General features: G+C 39.0%; 1 protein-coding gene across 3 annotated transcripts in view; it reads left to right on the top strand.

The window, feature by feature from the left end:
* Positions 1 to 15178, top strand: part of Dh31-R (Diuretic hormone 31 Receptor) — a 193202-nt gene that overhangs the window by 119901 nt on the left and 58123 nt on the right. For 2 of the 3 annotated variants that reach the window (XM_076121938.1, XM_076121936.1), the window contains exon 2: positions 1839 to 1875. The exons of the other annotated variant lie outside the window; for it this stretch is intronic. The gene's annotated coding sequence lies outside the window, so the exon portion shown is untranslated. The remainder of the gene's footprint in view (positions 1 to 1838; positions 1876 to 15178) is intronic. 3 annotated transcript variants of the gene reach the window in all.

Below are 15178 nucleotides of genomic sequence, written 5' to 3'. Positions count from 1 at the left end.
GACCTTGAGTGAGTAAACTTTTTGTCTCAGCGTGGTGTAACATTAGTAACAAAGTTGTTTGTTTATAAATCGTTTAGCGGCGCGGTACAGACGCGGGTGTTGTCGCAGATGTGCCGCTAGTCCCGGGCTGTTCCGGACTACTCCGGACTACCGCCGAGCGTGCCCACTTAGATGTAATGTCCTTCCGGACGACACCGTCGCCAAAGATGAACGGAGCGGAGATCATATTAGCCAATTTGATTTTTTACCACTCTTACAATGTTTTACGGCCATTGTTCGACTTATAGCGTGACACATTTTTTTCTGGTTGTAAATATTATTACGTCAGATTTCGAATAAGTTAACAGCTTTGTTGAACCAAAAATGCTCAGAAAATTCTGCTTAATACGATAAATAAATGATGGCAATTGGCATCTATTCTTTAGTTGGATATGTCGAAAATGTATTTCTTTGCTCCATAACTTCTCTTTTATCGCTGTAAGATCTCCACTCCCTGATGACTTATTAAGTTATATCAGTTATAACGACTCTCCCGAAACCGGCCAAAACTGCGATCTTATAGTAATTAAATCATAAGCAACATCGGAAGCGGTCGGGCGTTTCCGCCGGCCGTCGGCTCCACTCGTAAACTTCATACTTTAATTAGGGTGCTTCGTAACTGAACACCGAACACTGAGATATTATGGGGTTATTGTAAAGTAAGGGAAGATTAAGTTTAGATTGGTTTCATATAGGCTTGTTCAACAGTATTATGTATACTCAAAAGAGAAAAGTTTCACCGAAAACTTCCTTTTGATAAGTCCCGACGCACTGAGTTATAAATAACTATAAATAAAAATGGCTTTTAGTACCTTTTACAATCTATTTATTAGTCTCTTCATTCTATAGATGAATCATTACTGAAACTTTCAAAGCAATCTTAAAACACATTCATTTTTATAAGACCCCGAGGTAAGGGAAACGTGGAAAATCTTTCCTTGTAGCAAAGTGCGTGGGCAGAAGCCTTGCGTCATAAAGGTTGGAGCACAAGACGTGACAGTTATGTGTGTGTACTGTGTGTGTGTATGACATAATGAGCATGAGGTGCAGTGATGAGGTCGCCTGGCCGGCGCCGCAGCTCACACGTGTACATTGTATGGTGTACACCTATCACTACGAGCATGTGACGTCACTATGTATTACACTTGACCTGCCAGTGTTCACATTATGCCGATTATTATGAGCATGTAGATGATGCATTCATGAATATGTAACTAGTTTACTTGAAGGGTTTGTCACGTGTAAGTGACAATTATATAACAACACATAGTTATGTGTAAGAGTGGTAAATAAATAAATTTAACCTACTCCTAAGCCGAAATATAGGAATGGTAATAGAGTGATATTATAGTGAAACAGATGCAGATTTCGAATCGTTGTAACTTCGCTCAAGTACTTATTTCGTTTTTTGTACAAGCAGACTATGCCAGGGATACGAACTCTTTTTGCTTTTATTTTTAGTAGTACCAGTTCAAACAAGATCAAACCAAAAGAAGAAACGCTTATTTATCAATTTTGTTCATGAAAATCGTCCATCAATTTGTGGCATCTCGTAATAAGTAATATTGTAATTTGTGGTCTGAATTTTTCTAACACAAAGCTTGTACCGCGTGCGTGGGCTCAAGTGAAACACGTAGGACGCAACAATGTACCACGTCGCGTCGCTCAAACAAACAATTAACATCAAAGTTGTTTACACAATTATTTGTTTTATATCCCATGTTCCAGGAAATTACACGAACTGTTTCATTATCCTTTACAATGGAATTGATAAATAATTGTGTGTTTTTGTTTTACAGGTACACTATCAAACATCAAAAGAAGCTGTATTCGTTGGTGAGTACAAATAAATTATTCAGCTAATTAACTTAATTAGGTTTTTTTTAACATTATTTCTTTACCTTATTACCTTAGTACCTATACCTAGGTTAAAAAGAAATACTTACTGTCGAGTAAGCTTCTACAAGTTATTTTATGTTTGGTCTCTTTGATCTAAGTTTAAAACTACCCGTTAGTAATAAAAATAAAACATAGATTTACTAGTCCGAAGTTACGTCATGTTTGTTCATAAAACATGAGATGTCGAGGGAAAACAGCATCTTCACATCAAAAATAAAAAGTAAACATATTATACGGTCGACGAACTCTTATTAAAAAAGCTTAAATATATTAAATATTTTAATAGTAGTGACATGCAATTATTATCATAACTTACAATATCACCAACATAAGAACTAACGCTAATATGCATCAACACAATTTGATTTTATATTGCTTAAAAGCCTGCGACCGTTTCCAGTGTACGCCGAAACGTCCAGCAATCAAAGATGCAATGCATTTCCCATTAGACAATGTTTACCAGTAGTTTTTGAAACCATCATCTTCATAAAACTCTGGATGGTGCCCTGACTCTTGACTCTTCCCCTGGTCATGATGACGAGAGGTCACATAAACACGTAATAATGAGCCCCTGGAGCCCGCTACTACCCGCGCTACGACCCTCGCCGCCCCGCGGTGGAGGGCGCCGGCAACAGGTGGCTCTCACGCGATGTTGCTACATCGTGCCACAGACTGAGGGGAAGCAGTGCTACAATGTGCTTCTTACGCGGCAAAATACATGGGAATATAACAAGGAAAAAGTGTCGCTTATAGTGCTAGGATTTTTTGAATAGGGCTTATGTTTGTTAATTAAACGATACGGTGCCACGCAAATATGTAACGATTTTTTGAATAATTGCATCCTCTCTAAATTTCTATGTCATTTTATTCCCATATTTTTCGGTAGCAATTATTTCTAAAACATTTGGTTTTTACGACAGACTGTCTGAACACCTCTCAATGTTGAAGTGTTAACCAAATGGATTTAATCTTACTATAAAATAAAATACGTAACAATAGAATGTAAATTATCATCACGAATCAAATTATTATCATTTATTTATTTATAGTATTTTTTATGATTCCACAATAAAACAGTAATATACATACTGTGTCCTAGCCTGTGTGTAGTCAACAGTGGTAGTAATTAACTCAGTTACGTGATGACGTCGCTCTCGTCGCGCTGCCGTTATTTAATTAACAACTAACAATTAAAACTTCAACACTTTTACTAGGAATCCTGTTTGTGTTTTTCATTTCTTCTAATCAAATGGCGTTACTCGAAGTGCTGCAAACCTGAACATTACCGTGAAAAACGTATCTATGTAGGTGATTAGTACTTACAAAACATACCTCCGTGATCCCTGCGTGTCATATAATCATAAATCATGCATGAATTCACCGCGTGTAGTCGTCGACTAGATAGTCATTTGTGAAAGTCCATGAATTTCTGAAAATTTTACAGCCACTCAAATTTACGCCAATACTTCTTACCAGACTCATTAAAATGAGTATTCATATCATTTTTTCATACAAATTTTGTCCTCTTACAAGCAGTGCTTGAAAAATATACTTAATATTGTTGCACATGCTGCTGATGAAAGTTCATCGACCCTGAAACAATGCACAGTGAATATTAATATGTTAATAATGTAGTGAACAATGTAAGAAGCACGGCGAGGCACGCGCGCGTCGTGTGCGCTAGGTTTGTATGTTTGTTAACGCACGCCGCCGCGATAACTCAGCTTTATGGAGTTGCTGGCACTCGCTCAATACAGAGCCAGTATACCGCGACGTATACTTTGTTATAGTGGACTTACAATAGTACCATTGTTTTTCAATAACTTTACATACGACAGAAGGTCTCGATATTCATGATTACCATTAGATACCTAAGGAAAGTCTCTATGTAACACTGATTACAAAACTATCTAAACTCTGATTACTTCAAACTCATTTATCCACAGAAGTACGACGCATCTTCTCGATACACGAACTTAAGCATTTACCAGCGTATAGAAGCAGTCTAGATTTAGTTATATACCTTCCTAAAAGTGAAGCACAAACTTCAGCACAAGAATTTCTCCGTTACTAACTAAGAACTCGTAAACAACATTCGCTGTTGTCTCACTGCCTCCATCACTCTGTGGCATATTGTTTGTAAACACAGATTATCCATATTTCACGAGCTCAGCATTTAAAAACAGCGGCTTTGAGCCACCTCGCCGGGTTCATTTCCTCTTCTGAATTATATAATACGCGTCAAACGACACCCTGTGTACTGTAACACAACATTATGTAACACAATCACTGCGTGGATCAGTGGATCAGTGGCTCACAGCGGATCAGACGTGGCCGCCCTGTACTGCGCCCTCTTGTTTAGATCATATCTGTAATGTTGACATAAATAACGTAATTTAGGGTAATAACAGCCCCCAGTGCACGGTGGTGAGGGGTAAGGGTCCGTGCCCTACAGAGCTGGAAGGTCACGCTTGTTTTCCTTGAAGGGTTCGACGGTGTACGGTGTAGGACAGGTGTACGCCGCATATCCTTAGATTTGTATGGGATCCCATGTTATAACGTTTCTAAGAATGTTCTAACAGGATAAGTTAACAACGTGTGTGTGGTTTACCCTTCCGCTAGGAGTATTGACGTTACCGTCTTGTAAAACTATGAGCGTTTGCTATTTCTGTTCAGTTTATATTACGGCTCAGACGGACTTTGAATTGAAATATATTAACTTGAGGCCACCTCCAAGACAAGTTTTTAGCACATTTTATTTAGTTGCCTACTAGACAGAAACAAGACTGAAACAGATTACAAAGATCTGTAAAAAGGAAAGTAAGATAACCTTTTGTAATCTCCGGCCACAGGTCTTATCTCCGGCTACCTAAAGCAAGTTACCTGTTGAAATGAAGACTTAACACTAAGTTCTGAAGCCGCCTGGCCACTAGCCGCAGTGTATCATACAATAAGTAGTTAGTGTGTAAGTGAATCGTTCTCAACAATGTCATGCGTACAGATTGAGTGCACAGATTGAGCGGTACAATTTGCTCGCCACTTCAGTGACGTGTGACAAACGTGTATTGTATTGTACTTGACTATTAGTGTACTAGACGTCTCGCCTCGATATGCGATAGTAGAGTGTTATGTGCCACGTAAACGCTAACTGTGCGACTTCACATTGGAGGATTATAAAAATAATTTAATATCGACTTTCTTCTTTGTAGATAGTGTATTTGTTGCGTAAATATCTCTGAAAATAATCAATAATCGTAGCTTTTCTCAAAAATCACATACAGTTAATAAATCTGATTTGTTATTTAGAGTTTTTGTCTGGAGTTATGTATTTGGAACCGCGGGGACTTTATAATTAGCAGACGCAAAATAACACCAGACGCGAAACAGTTATAATTAGACGAAATATTTGAATCCGTGTAGACTCGAGATGATTCAGTACACCAAGTAAATGCGTGGTGACTACCTTTTAATCGCAGCACTAGAGACGTTGTCAATCTGAACGTACAATACAGAAGCAATGTAACAAATAAGCACTTATTACGTGTCACAAATATTCACAAGAATGCTACGTTCCAAGTGAACCTCGTACGACACGAGTGCTCGAGTAAAGAGCGCGACAAATGTCATTAGACACACGCGACGAACGCTCATTGCCTCCGCGTCGCGCGTCTCGCGGTACTACACAATACATACATACTACTAGTACATACTCGTATGTATACGTGTATTGTGACGTCACATCACGCATATTGCCTGTACAAGGACGAATCATAGCACTGATTGCTACTTAATATATTTTATGTAGAGTTTGTCCTTAAATCTGCTTACGTATCATCTAAATAAAGTAGTCCATTTCAAAAGGACTATCAACAATCAAGTATCTGGCGATATTATTTATGTACGACTGGTCAGTGCTCCTAGTTTATATATAGATCTATCTTCTTAAGGTTATTTCAAATATCAAACGCATGCTATTTGATAGTACCGGGACAAGAAAATCAGGTAACAAGGCATAATCGCACGGTCAAATTTGATACACATACAGAAAAAATATTATGTTATTCTGATTTTTCAGTGAATCCAGGAGTAATAAGTTAATACATTTAGTTAAAAGCGATTATCTGATTAAGTGACCCCGGTGAGCAATCTCCTTACAGAGCCTTACAGATTTCAGTAATTAAGCCATTTACAAGCGAGATTGTACAATGTACCTACAGGAAAAACAAATAAAATACTTTGTGAATAAACAATAATAGGCTCCGCTCTGTAACTTTGTATTGAGTAGAATAAATGTTTTGTACAACAACCGAAATATACAAGTGATAAAGAAAACTGAGCTACTTTTATTTAAGAACTCAGTTTCGCCTTCGACTTTGTCCGCGTTTACGTAAATAAAAACTTTTTTACGGTTTCAATTATACACTGAAAGTTGAAAGACTAGGTATAGTACTACGGTATAGAAGTCCTGAAACCTGAAGCCTACCAAAATTCAGGCAGTAAAAAAGTGTAATAGTCGTTATGCTTAATTTTCATTTTATTTCTGTACCGCATAATATTAATATGTTAATAGAGTGAAATACATAATTATTCTGTTGTCTGATATTATCTGCAACACGCTATAATTAGTAATCGCTCGTTAAACTATTCAGAACGAACTGTTATTATTGTTGTCTGCACATTATTTACGACAAAACACCTCGTAAACTTCACAAAGTAACTTTACATGAGAACTTAATGAATCATTGTTATTAAGATTCTGTCGCACGTATAGATGTAATATAACATACAAATAGCAGTTATTAAACATCATATAATCAGCAATTTATCCAACAACAAACCAAGTGGAACACAATACATTGCATTACTGCATAGTGTTGACAGTTGCAATATGGCAGCCGGTTTGCATGCCGAATGAAATAACCCAGGGAATATTGGTCGTGTTGAGTTGCGTCGCGTTGCGTCGCGTCGGAACACGTGTGTATGAGGGCACGACGCGACGTCGCGTCAGTGGAAGTCGCGTCGCGTTGCGTCGCGTCGCGTCGTTGCGCTCCCAGCAAGGAGTGCACTCTACCGTAACTGACAGATGGTATATTGCACCGCCCCACATATCACTAGAGCGCATTAGGGATGCCTCACTGATAAATACTGTCATAAATTGTCTCACACCTGACGTCTTAATCATCTGCAGTAGATAAATGTAGCTACATGATCATAATGATCTCAAATTATTTGCACACTTACAAATGTTAAAATTCAAATACAAATATCGTTATAAGTAGTGTACCTTTATCAAGATTATATAAATGTTTTCAAACTACAAGAGTGAATTGTGTTAAGGTAACTAGAGAGTACCCAGTTTAAGTTATCGAAGGATTGGTAAAACTGTTATTTATTTTCCATATATTTTATAAACAAGTAGGGTCAGACAGGCGTTATCAACTATCGTTATAATTCACTTGACCAAATTAAAAGTCCCGCCAAAGTTACGGCGCGTCGACATGCGATGTAGTAATTAAACCCTAATAGATCGATATCTCACAGGGGACTGAGGTAGGCAACTAAATATACAGCTATATTCTAATTGATTATTATCTAACAATTATGAACTATGCTGAGCTGCCAACGCTTAAACGCGTTCTATGTTATTATTTAGCGACTCACCTAGGTGTCCAAACGCTTAGTTCTAGTACTAACTATTAATTTACCTTACTTTTCTAGAAAGATACTTACTCGTAGTTGTACATAACAATTAAAAAAAATGATAAGTACCACCGCTAGACTTTTCAAACTGCAACATAGGTGGAAACTTTATGTGTTTCAGAGTCTTACATAAACCCTGACTGAAGCTACAATCTAATAGTGAATCAACTTATTCGCTTCATCGTGTTATCCTCACAAACTCAATAATGACAATCGCTTCTGTATGTATCAGGACGACTGTTCAAATTCAACAATGTCCCGCTTCAAATGTCCGTGAAGCGTGATCTAATCTCGTACGTGACTCCTCGGTCCCCTGTCCGCTGAGCTCAGTCCCCTGTCCCCCTGGACGTCGTCGCTACGTCGTCGTCGGTACAACTGGTCAACGGATCGTGACGCAATACTATTACTGCTGAGCTTTAACATCTATTTACCAATAACGAGATACACTCACTTTGCTTTTAGATGTCTTCATCTAAACAAAGAGACAGACTGACCTTTTCAGACTAGCAATACCCATTTTCAAATTATACCCAGTTATTACTCGTTTGAGGCGCCCATAGCCAGTTGCGCTCACCGGTCGGTAAACGATCTGTGGGTTAAGCAACCCTTGGCGCGGTCACTCTATAGATGGGTGACCGCATAGTGGTATTTGAACTGGGCGTCTCCATGCTTCGGAGGGCACGTAAAAAGTCGGTCCCGGCTGTTGTCTACTAAGATAACAGTCGTTAAGCCACGTCAAAGGCCTTCGGGCGGCTTGAACAACTTTGACACTAGGTTGACCACTAACCATACGATAAGAAGAAGACTCGTATGAACGAGAAAACCTAATGAAATTGCATTCTGCTACCAAATTGAGTCACCAGCTTTGCTACTGTAGAAGGTTGAAAGTTTTTATTTTCAAGCAAGTGACAACCCTGAAATTTAGTTCTTTCGTACATGTGCTGCCGATGAAGTTGTGCAGGAAAAATGTTTTATACAAATTACATAATATGTCACTGCTTTTTTATTTTAGAGAATGAACAAGTTTCTAGCAGTTTTCCACTGATTATGTTTAATATTTGCTCCGATAGAGCATTAACAGTCTTTGAAATAGGACATTGTTTGCATCTTTTAATCAAAGAGAAGATAACAAGGTATATCCTATTCCAGAGGTTTAAAAATAGCTTATAAAATGTGCAAGAACAGTCGCGTCTCGCGGGAAATCCGAGCATGATGGCGTTTCACAACATGCTCAGGGAAACAAAACAAGTGGAAGTTTTGTACATAATATTGTGATAACGTCACAGCGGGTTACGGCAACCGGCGCGTCCCGCCGGACCGCCGCGGAAGCGAAACTGATGAGCACATTAATCACGCCGACAGCCGGCCACAGATCCGATACAGTAGGACCCTTACACACGCACCGGAGTAAACCGACGCCGGGCTGTAGCCCGCTCTAAGTAGTAGGATATGAGTTAATATGACAGCTTTCCGCACATACGTGCCTTTTCTTTGTGATGTAAAGCAACGTCTTTTGTAAGATAACTCGACAATACTGCCAGTGATAGCATGCGTAAACAGTGTACATGCGAGAAACTTACACACTTGTCCTACTTCGTAGTTCTCGATGATGGTCTGTGGTGGTGGTGGTCCGTTTAGAGAGTATGGAGTATGTGTGAAAAGGCTCTTAAACATGGTGTAAAGTGTTGACGTCGGGTGTGGTACGTGTTAAGTTTTGATTGTTTGCTTGTGTGTGTGTGTGTGTGGTGGCGGACAATATTGGGTTATGTCTTTGTTCATTAAGGGTGGGATCCCTCGCGCTGACAGTTTACTTCGGTTTAGTTGAAGAGCGCCATGGAAATTGTTATGTTGTTAACATGGGTACGGTGTTTGATTACGTTACGTCCGTCAACAATTTATTGATTTTAGTTTATAGTTACTGAAGTCTGATCGTCATTGAAATAAAAACGAAAATATTGAATTGTAGTATTAATAATACACAATATACGAAACACGTTATTAAGTTTACTTAATAAAATTACCTGAATATCGTTGATACAATATGCGTAGACTTTAAAATCACGTTCGACTTTCATTATTTTCCAGAGTAAAAAGTAAACAAAGTGTATAATATTATAGTAATCCAATTATTACGAGACAAGCAATTAATTAAAGTTAATATTTACGTCAACAATATCACGAACAACTGTTTATTTCTCATTATAATTTAAATCTGACAATATTTACGTCTAGATAATAATATAACGGCTGAGATCCTTTGGAAAGAGTGAAGACATGCTTGACAGTTATTAGTTCCCGCCTCGCTCCGCGTCGCTCCGCACAGCTCAGCTCGGCGCCGCTCTCCTCGAGGAGTAAATTCCAAACTGCTATCGCGCTCTCTCGATCTAAAGCCCAGCAATGCATGCTAATGCTCACTTTTAACCTTGAACTAGAGAAAGCAAATTTCATGCGACTTATAAATTAAATAGATTTTCAGATTCAAGATTAACAACGTTCTCACTTTCCACTTAGTGAGTCCTCTTACTTAGAACTGAACTTAGATTTTACGAAATACATTTTAGTCCGTGACGAAACTTTTAACTGTGGATTTTGTCGCTAACATAAAATGCTTTTGAAATAAAACAATCTTTATTTTTGAGCATTTTGCTCATTGGTCAGTTAACTTATATTTCAGATGGTTCAAAGGGCATATAGGACAGTGGCAACCACGACTACATTATTATGCCATTACATATTTAGTTTCAATTACCAAGATTGATAATATACAAGTAGAGCAGACGTCTAATGTTTACATAGATGTGTCTGTCTGTGCGTCTGCAACAGAAATAGATCGCCGATACATTGACTGTAGAGCTCGATTGCTCGTATCACTGGAGTGAAACACATTGAACACGTTCAACACGGTGAGCGATCCCGCGGGAACAACTACTACATCGCGGACTGACTTCACGAACACCAACATTTGCTCGTATCATGCACAAGTTATATTTTGTTCTCGCTCTATTGGATTTCGTCGGTAATACTTCGACTGACAACAAAACACAATACAATTCGTTGTTATTTAAGATCGCGATACAATTTTCTTTAAGTTCTTTTCTAAAATATTTTCAGATTTTATACTTTATGGTTTTTGTATTTGCTTTTCTCTATCGGTTTTCTGATATAAGTACATGAAGAATTGCGTCCTCACTCGTTTAAAATAAGAATTCGAAACATAACTCTTACAAGTCATTTCTATTCGTACTAATTGCCCTGCGTTGACGTCGAATCCTAGCGAATATTCATTATTAGCAACTTATTGAGTTATTCTTTCATATCATAGCACTCCCAGCAGACTGAGTGTCAATCAGTGTGGGCACGTGGGTTCGATTCTCGCGTGACGTACGCGTCGAGGTGAACGCTCCGACACAATGTGCTATAAATACGACACATGTCACAAGCTGTCACCGTGAACAAATACACTCACGATACAATACAAGAGCACAACATTGTGTTCGACACTCGCCTCTTCTACTTCATTCTCGTAAATTTTCCGTGGTTTAAGAATAAATAGTAGTATCAGTAGCTCGATTCTCTACTGCTGTTAACTACTGGTAACCGGCTGGATATCGAGGAATTTAGCACGAAAATCTGAACAGCGCCTCTAACGGGCATCGTAGGAACTATTTTGGCAGTACATTTTAAGTATAAAACTCTCTTACTTGACAGTACCTCCTGTAGAGAATTGCGCTACTGTAGGTATATAGTAAATCATTAGGTATGTTAGATAACTAGTTGTTAGTTAGCGCACGTTTTACACGAGTCGTGACTGAACACATATTAAATAGACGCGCTCCTATCACATCGAACTACTAGTTTATGGACGACTGTAATTAACACGCGCACCGTGTTGCTGCCTAGTCGTTAAACACATGTTTATAACATCATCTTCATTTACATCAGTGCCATGAGTTTATTCATATTTTATTGTACTTTTTTCTAAACTCCAGACTTCTGCTTAACATCAAAGAAGGTTTCTTAACTTGGGACTCAAACTCAAAGATTTCCTTCAGCAGTTAACTCCTTTATCTTCTACAACATGGGCAACTAATATAGTAATTAGATCAGTAGTATTTAGATTGAATCCACAATCAGTTTGTGTATATGTGTTAATGTTCGCACAAGACAGCGTGACAGAGCGCAGATGTCTGCAATCACTATCAGTCGCGTCATGCGTCAGTCTGCGCAGCGTCAAGGCATTGTTGCCGCGACCGAGTGAGCCGGTGAGCCGCTGCGGCCGCGCTGATTACCTCGCCGCTGAACAAACACACCACGCGATCACACACTGTGCACAATCACACACTGTGCTCGATTATACACAGATTATTGTTACATGTTTACTTGATGGAGAACTTTAAGACACATTTTCACTAGATACATATTGCTGAGACATAGTTGCCGTAGAGTAGGTAAAGTTGCTTTGCATGACTGTATCGCTTGATATCGTTTCTCTTTGCCTCACTCGCACTACTCGAAGTAATTCAATATGCTCTTGTTAGATTAGATAACAACTTTCAGCAGAACACAAAATGAAGGCTGTTTTCATTATTTAAGCTTGTTAGATAACTGTTACGCGCACACTCGCAGAGCAACAGCTAGCAACACGCCGTGCGACTCATGGATGTCGCGGCGACGTTGAGCGACAACAACATTTTATGTCGGGACGCATGTTCGAGAATAATGTCCCCTATTGTAAACACAACTTAATCCAAACTTTAAGTGTATCAACGGCTTATAATACGCCTCTCAAAACGTTTCATAGAATATTTGTTATGTTCAGTACTATGTGTGTGTGTGTGTGTGTGTGTGTGTCTGCGTGTATGTGTGTATAGAAATAATTGAACGAGTCGTGTATTACACGGTGTGATGTGTTCGAATTAATATCGAGTTTCAGTTTATTTGGAGCGCTTCTGTAAATCTGGTTTCATTTTCGTGAATTGAAATTGTGCTTCGGATTTACGCGGGCTTAATTTATTTTACACATTTATTCAACACTGTGTGTAGTAGTAATATAATGTAATAACGTTACAGTGGTACTACAAATGTATATTTCTGTTTCAGTTCGCTTTTTTTTTCAATACAACGTTATAAATCCATATTATTATATTATCGTTAAAGAGCTTCCGCTTCTCATGTCATGAAAGTCAAATATGGTGGTTCCATTAGAAACAGTATATTTGAATAAACGATGGAAGTGTATCGAACAATTAGCATAATATCTCGCTCGTTAACATAAAGAAATAGAAGACGTGGTGAAACGTCAACACATTATAAATGTCCTGAAATATTCAGGTCGTAGTGCTACCATCTGTACACCGGTTCACAAACTGTGCACCGTAGACCACAGATCAGCACGCAAGGCCACATCGTGAGCTTTTCAAAAGACTGGATGTTCACTAACTCTGTCTAATTTTTATTTCTGAATTATTTACAAGTTTTATTAAGATTCATTAGGTGCTCTATTAAAGAAAAAAATATATCAAGAAACGGATAACGTACACCATGGCATGTTTGTTTATTTACATACCGCACTTTAAAGTTAAAATTGGAATCGACATTTTTGACGATCTAAAGTAAAAGAAATGGAACGACTCCTCGTCACAAAAAGTTTGAGGACTGCTGGTTTATGATATCGCGTGCGTCGTCGTCAGGGCGGCACAATCGCAGGGCCGGCCTGCTCATCAATAAGGGCTGATTGACACGTGGTCGCCTCCCGTCGCCGCCCGTCGGCCGTCGTCACCGTGCCGCTACGTCATCAATCTTGTAGCGTCGGCCGCAACGCGCCGGTTCACTTGTTTCTTAACTGCCTTAGATCAGAAGGGACGCGCTTTTTGTTCCGCTTTCATCTTGAGGGTATATCTAATTTACATTTCATTCGCACGTAAATTCAATTTCTTCATAGTATATTGCGTATTTGACCACATCATTATCACATGGTTGAAAATATTGGCCAAACACACATGTTAGCATCATATGTTCTTGAATGTTCGGTACAGTATCAAAGTCCAAAGATTATCTGGAGCGGAAGGCGACAGTCAACAGCCCGAATAATTCGGCTAATTGTAATCACAACGGCACACACATCCTGTATAGCGAGGTATAAATAGCGCGATGTACAGGAGGTGTGAAGTTTCGCATGTGTGCGCTAACAGACGGACACACGTCACGAGCCTGCACGGAGGAGCACCTCTGACCCGCCCCGAGTGACGTGAGCGTCATAATACGTGTAATTATACCAACTTACGTTGTTGTTGCATTCATAGATACTTAATTTTTATTGATTCAGTCTCTCTCATCGCAATTATGGATGACTGAATGAATTATAATTATGATCGACTGAAAATGATTACACACATAATAAATAATACGATACATGGGCGTAAAACTGACCTTCTGCGTGATTCCGAAGTTACCTTACTTGTATCAGAAGCAGTGTTGCAGATTCAATGGTTTTATGTACATAGTCTTTACTAGTTTATGTAAAGACTTTTAGTAGAAACTAACAATAGGTAGCGTCAACGTAACGTTATATACAAGTACCTACCCGTATAGTGATTACGATGGTATATTGCACCTTCAGCTATGTCAGTATGTGTGGTGGTGTCAGTGATGTTAGGGCACGTATTAGCGGCGCATTCCCCGCCGGCACTAACCCCGGGCCTTTCATAAAACCCGGCTTTATCACTCGCTGTAAAACCTGAATGTTGTCTGTTGGCCTCACAGTGCTGTGTACTCCTACTATCATTCATATGAGGGTGTTATTGAAACAGCAACAGACATAGATCAGAAACGTACATTGAAACTTTACGTTATTGATTGTAGAGCATTCAGTAACAAAGAACTTGAGAAGTTAACATTGACTTTTCTGAAATGAGAGAATGAACAGAACAGCGTGCTAATTGCTAAGTCTAACATCGTGGCCAAGTGTATATTTTTTGTATAATTCATAAATAAAAATCTGTAGCAGTTGTGGCTCTGTTTGAGCTACAAAACGTTTATCGTTTTTAAATTGCTCTAGCACAGTCATTAGTGGGGAGGTCAGTAGGGGTCACGTCTCAAGAGAGTAATTCCGTGCACCTCTCAGCTCAGTGACGGAACTGCCGCCATTACTCACACGAGTGTCGATTGTGAGACAATTTGTCCACAGTCCACAGAGTCCACGACCCCGCCGCGCCGCGCCGCGCCCGCCGTCGTGATGTGACGATGTGAGGCCATCTTAATAAAACAAATCGCTTGCTATTGACCTCCCTGTATCATCGCATTCATCGCTCGGTCACACTCAATGTTCAAGTGCGTTCAAGAGATTTTGTTATTTCCGTATCGGTGCCACAAAGTAGCCAATATTTGAGTTACTTCTCTAAGCCTTATTCTTAAAATCCTAGAGTTGGTGTCTGGTCTTATTTGGTCGCCAAAGTTGTTGATTTCCCAATAAGGGCCTGCCGTTGACTTACGCATTTTCAAATGATGATAAACCAATTAGATTTATTGTCAAGATATTGAG

Source organism: Anticarsia gemmatalis, chromosome 13, assembly GCF_050436995.1.
Source record: "Anticarsia gemmatalis isolate Benzon Research Colony breed Stoneville strain chromosome 13, ilAntGemm2 primary, whole genome shotgun sequence".
NCBI classification, from domain to species: Eukaryota; Metazoa; Arthropoda; class Insecta; order Lepidoptera; family Erebidae; genus Anticarsia; species Anticarsia gemmatalis.
Note: the sequence above shows the minus strand (reverse complement) of the source record. Positions and strands in the feature narration are given on the sequence as shown.